This window comes from Lolium perenne, chromosome 4 (assembly GCF_019359855.2).
Source record: "Lolium perenne isolate Kyuss_39 chromosome 4, Kyuss_2.0, whole genome shotgun sequence".
Classification (NCBI taxonomy): Eukaryota; Viridiplantae; Streptophyta; class Magnoliopsida; order Poales; family Poaceae; genus Lolium; species Lolium perenne.
In genome coordinates this window covers 225,116,339-225,121,489 of record NC_067247.2, presented here as the reverse complement: position 1 = coordinate 225,121,489, position 5,151 = coordinate 225,116,339, and the positions used below count along the sequence as shown (strand labels likewise).

Genomic DNA, 5,151 nt, shown 5'->3' with positions numbered 1-5,151 from the left:
TTACGACTTGGCCAGAGCCTCTACTAATAACGGAGAGCATGCAAGATCATAAAAAACACATAGATGATAGATTGATAATCAACATAACATAGCATTCCATATTATCGGATCCCAACAAACGCAACATGTAGCATTACAAATAGATGATCTTGATCATGTTAGGCAGCTCACAAGATCGACAATGATAGCACAATTAGGAGAAGACGACCATCTAGCTACTGGTATGGACCCATAGTCCAGGGGTGAACTACTCACACATCACTCCGGAGGCGACCATGGCGGTGAAAAGTCCTCCGGGAGATGATTCCCCTCTCCGGCAGGGTGCCGGAGGCGATCTCCTGAATCCCCCGAGATGGGGTTGGCGGCGGCGTCTCTGGAAGGTTTTCCGTATCGTGGCTCTCGGTACTGGAGTTATTATCGACGAAGGCTTCTTATAGGCATAGAGGTAGGTTTAGGGGCGACGCGAGGGGCCCACACGCTAGGGCCGCGTGGCCAGGGGCTAGGCCGCGCCGCCCTGCTGTGGCGTCGCCTCGTCGCCCCACTTCGTTTCCCTTTCGGACTTCTGGAAGCTTTGTGGAAAAATAAGATCCTGGGCGTTGATTTCGTCCAATTCCGAGAATATTTCCTTACTAGGATTTCTGAAACCAAAAACAGCAGAAAACAGCAACTGGCTCTTCGGCATCTCGTTAATAGGTTAGTGCCAGAAAATGCATAAAAATGACATAAAGTGTGTATAAAACATGTGTGTATCATCATAAAACAAGCATGGAACATAAGAAATTATCGATACGTTGGAGACGTATCACCCCCCTCTAGGCGACATCCGTGTCCTTTCAAAGATGCATGTAAAGCATTGAAAACAACACGTAAATGATCCAAATGATCCTCAAAGATTTGCTATATATGTGAATATCATCAAAGTATACTACCACAAATCGACCAATAAAAGCACGTAAAACTTTGTTCATCGGTCTCATGAAAGTACTAGGAGCATTAGTTAAACCAAAAGGCATTACTAACCACTCATATAAGCCGAACTTAGTTTTAAATGTTGGTTTCTCCTAATTGCGTACGAATCTGGTGGTAACCACTACGCAAATCAACTTTAGAGAACATAATATAACCACTCAACTCATCAAGCATATCATTCAAACGTGGTATAGGGTTATGGTATCGAATGATGATATTATTAATAGCTCTACAATCAGTACACATGCGTGAAGAACTATCTTTCTTAGGTACCAAAATAATAGGAACAGCACATGGGCTAAGAGACTCACGAATGTAACCTTTATATTGGAGAACCTGAATTTGTCATTGAATCTCTTTGGTCTCTTCAGGATTGGTGCGATATGATGCACGGTTGGGCAACGAAGCTCCTGGAATCAAGTCAATTTAGTGTTCTATCCCACGAATAGGTGGTAATCCAGGTGGAACATCTTGTGGAAACACATCCATGTATTCCTGCAAAAGGTTAGCAACTGCATGTGGCAAAGAAGAAGGCATATCCTTAATTGAAAACAGAACTTCTTTTCAAATAATTGCATAACATTGAGTATTCTGCACATCAAGTTCAACAATATCAGATTTGCTAGCAAGCAAACAAGGATTCTTCAAATGAATTTTAGTAGCATGATTAGAATCAGATTTAGAAGTATTCTTATGTGGTACAAAATCTGCATCAACAATCTGATTTTCACTCTTATGTTTCTCCTTGTTTTTTACTCTACTAGCTCTAGCAAGATTATCTTTTAAAATTTCTTCAGGAGTCATAGGTTTGAGACCAATTTTCTTTCCATCATGCATAAGAGAATAGTTGATTAGTTTTACCATTATGAATAGATTCTCCATCAAACTACTAAGTAACAAAGAATAAGCTTGCATTGGTACAACATCACAATCAACAAAATCAGAATATGTACCAATAGTAAAATGCACACGCGTTGTTCTTGTTACCTTGAGCTTACAAGAACTCTCAAACCATTGAATGTAGTATGTATGTGGACTTTGTCTTGTAGGTAGAGCAAACTTCTCCACCATGTCAAGGCTAGCCAGATTATTACAACTCCCTCCATCGATGATGATTTGTATACCACCATCAACTTTGCTCAATTGCACACTCAACACGCGTTTTGCAACTAAGCTCTTGTATTGATCAGCAGTTTCAGCTCCCATTACCTCCATCTCTCTTTTAGAATCAGAATTGGCTCCATCACGTGCAGTAATAAGGGCCAATGTATCTTCATCAAAGTCACTTGCAGAATCATATTCTCCATCTTCATGCACCAACATCACATGTTTGGTTATGCATTCTCTTTCTCTGTGACCAAATCCCAAACATTTGCAACATTGAATGTCGCACGTCTTCCCTGTGGAGTCCATCGAAGATGAACTCCGAGGAAGACCAGCAGATGGTGGTATAGTAGTAGCAGGTGGCACTCGTGATGCAAGCGTGGTGTACTTGGAGGTAGTAGGCGCTAGTATAGCCCCACGAGTGGGTGGATCTAATTGTCGCGAAGACCATGATGATGTACGACCGGCAGAAATATTAGTTCTTCTCCAAGGTGGTTGATGATCCTGCACTTCACTTTCAGCTTTACAAGCAAGATGAAATAAACGAGTAATGATGTTGTACTCTTTATAATCTAAAATATGTTCAATCTCTTTATTCAAACCACCAAAGAAATGTGCAAGCATAGCTTCATTATCCTCTACAATACCACAACGAATCATGCCCGTTTGCAGTTCTTGATAATAGTCTTCTACAGAATTTTTTTCTTGTTCTAAACGAGACAATTTTTAAGCAAATCACGTTGATAATGTGGAGGAACAAAACGAGTACGCATAGCATGTTTTGAACCAACCCAAGTAGTAGGAATATTAGCATGATGTACTCTACAATGTTCAGACCACCAAATAGATGCAAAATATGTGAACTCACAAGTAGCAGCACTAACACGCAAATGATCGGGACATCGTAAACATGCAAAACGTTGCTCTACTTTCAATTCCCAAATAAGGTATGCATCAGGATTATGTCTACCCTCAAATGTTGGAATATTCAATTTAAGTTTTGAAACATGATCATCATCACGTACCGGTTGTGGAGGTGGACGAGCATTGCGGTTGTATTGTGGTGGACGACCAGGTGGAGGTTGTTCTACATCCTCGCCGTCAAGCACGTTCTCGTCAAGAAACTCGTCGTCCCCTCCATAATCACCGTATCCTTCATAAGTGGCCGCTTCAGGCGCGGCTGGTGCAGCAGCAGCGGTACCTGCAGGCAAATCCGCACGAGGAACGCGGCGTGCGCAGCGCGCGTTGTTGCGGGGCTGCGGTAACCTAGTCAAAATCTCCTGGAACTTGGCGTCAAGCTTGGAGTTGACAGCTTCCTCGAGGCCATCGATCTTCTCCAGCGCGTCAGTGAGCTTGGAATTAACGTCACCAAGGTGCGCATCCACGTCGTGTGTGCCCACCCAAAAGGTGGGTGAAGTGAGCATGCAACTCCGCACTCGTCATCTTATTCGGTTCAACAAACGCCGATGTAGTTCATGTCATGGTTAGTATGCAAATAGTAGAAATGTATATGCCTACAAACTGCAGAATATGGTGGTTCACGCGTAATCCGTCAAGGAAAATATGAAGCTCTTACAAGTTCTTACCAAATAGGAGGAAAGCGATATAGCAACCAGCAAGGATCAGCGTCTCCAAAGATTGTCAAAGCAATTACCAGGTGTCGATACAGAGCATGTGGAGACAATATGTGGAGTTGTAGGAAGGCTAATATGGTAGCAAAACACATCAATTTTCAAAATAGCAATGCAATATTGAAAGTATGCACAACAACGGTACTGTGCTGGTCCTAGGCTAGACCGTACTAGAGACGCGAGCCTATAACACTAATGAGACTTATCTCATGTTACATCAATGCAATATTGAAAGTATCCCCTCCATAATTTTTTTTGCTCTCCTTCACAATCTTTACCGGCGGCCAAAACTTATCTCACGGTTTCTACAACACGGGCGAAATTAGAAGGCAACGGCTAATAAGGAAAAACAGGAAAACCTAATTCTACTCGGACTTTGTCGCGGCAGAGAAACAACACGAATCTGTGTCGCGGTAGGAAACGGGGTATATGGTGGGTGTATATGGCAGTGGCGAAAGTATATGGTGGGTGGATATATGGTAGTGGCGAAAGTATATGGTGGGTGTATATGGCAGTGGCGGAAGTATATGGTGGGTGTAGATGGCGGTGGTGATCTACGAGCGGTGCGAGCATGCGGTGGCGGCGTAACTACTATGACCAGAACTCGAAACTCTAAAGGAACTAGATGCTAAGACCAGCAACTCTTCACGAAGATGCAGACACAAATTCAACTTTGCAAAACTGAAAATACAATGCAAAGGCTCAGGGTGGTTTATGGGACAATATGGTCTAAAACCCTAACTGTATTTTTGGCTTTTTCATGGTTTATGGGATGAAGGCAGATGCAATCTACACTAGGAAAACTGGAAAATCTCACCGAACAACCTGAAATCTGATACCACTTGATAGGGCAAAGGTGTCCGATCTTTCGATGAGGGACGGCTGAACCGCGCGCCAACTGCCCACCAGGGGCCGGTACTACCGGTTCCGCACGGTATCACACGCCTTGGTACCGGGAGTGGTACCGGCCAACGCGAGGAGGCTTACAGTATACCCTGGATCGCGCACATCCTTATACCGGTACCAACATCGATGGCACTGGCGCCGGTACCACCGACCGCACCCAAAGACTTCCAGATCTGGACCATCCATTTGTCAATCTACAGATATGCACTTTATCTTTTGTAATGCCTAAATTACCACTGACTAGGTTTGGGCTACATGTGCCTCCGTACCCGTATGAACTAGGGTTAGTCATAGTTTGAGATATTTTCTGAGCTTGGCTCTCTTACCTTTGGGTTTCACCTCCTATGTAATTCAAGGCAACCTCTGTGGATTCAAAACTTGCTTATGAGTGATTTTAATGGACTACACTCTCTCAATCATACCCTAGTTCTTGATTTCAACACCAATCTCTCATACAAGGATTCTACCTCTAGGTCTCTCCTTGGATGATTCTATTGGCTTAGTTTAACTAGCTAAGGAGTGGTTCGTATCTGGGTGTGTG

At 43.3% G+C, this 5,151-nt stretch overlaps 1 pseudogene; it reads right to left on the bottom strand.

Moving 5' to 3' along the window:
* Window positions 1-1,044: 1,044 nt before the first annotated feature.
* LOC139839288 (uncharacterized) lies at window positions 1,045-3,497 on the bottom strand (annotated as a pseudogene).
* Between the last annotated feature and the right edge of the window lie 1,654 nt (window positions 3,498-5,151).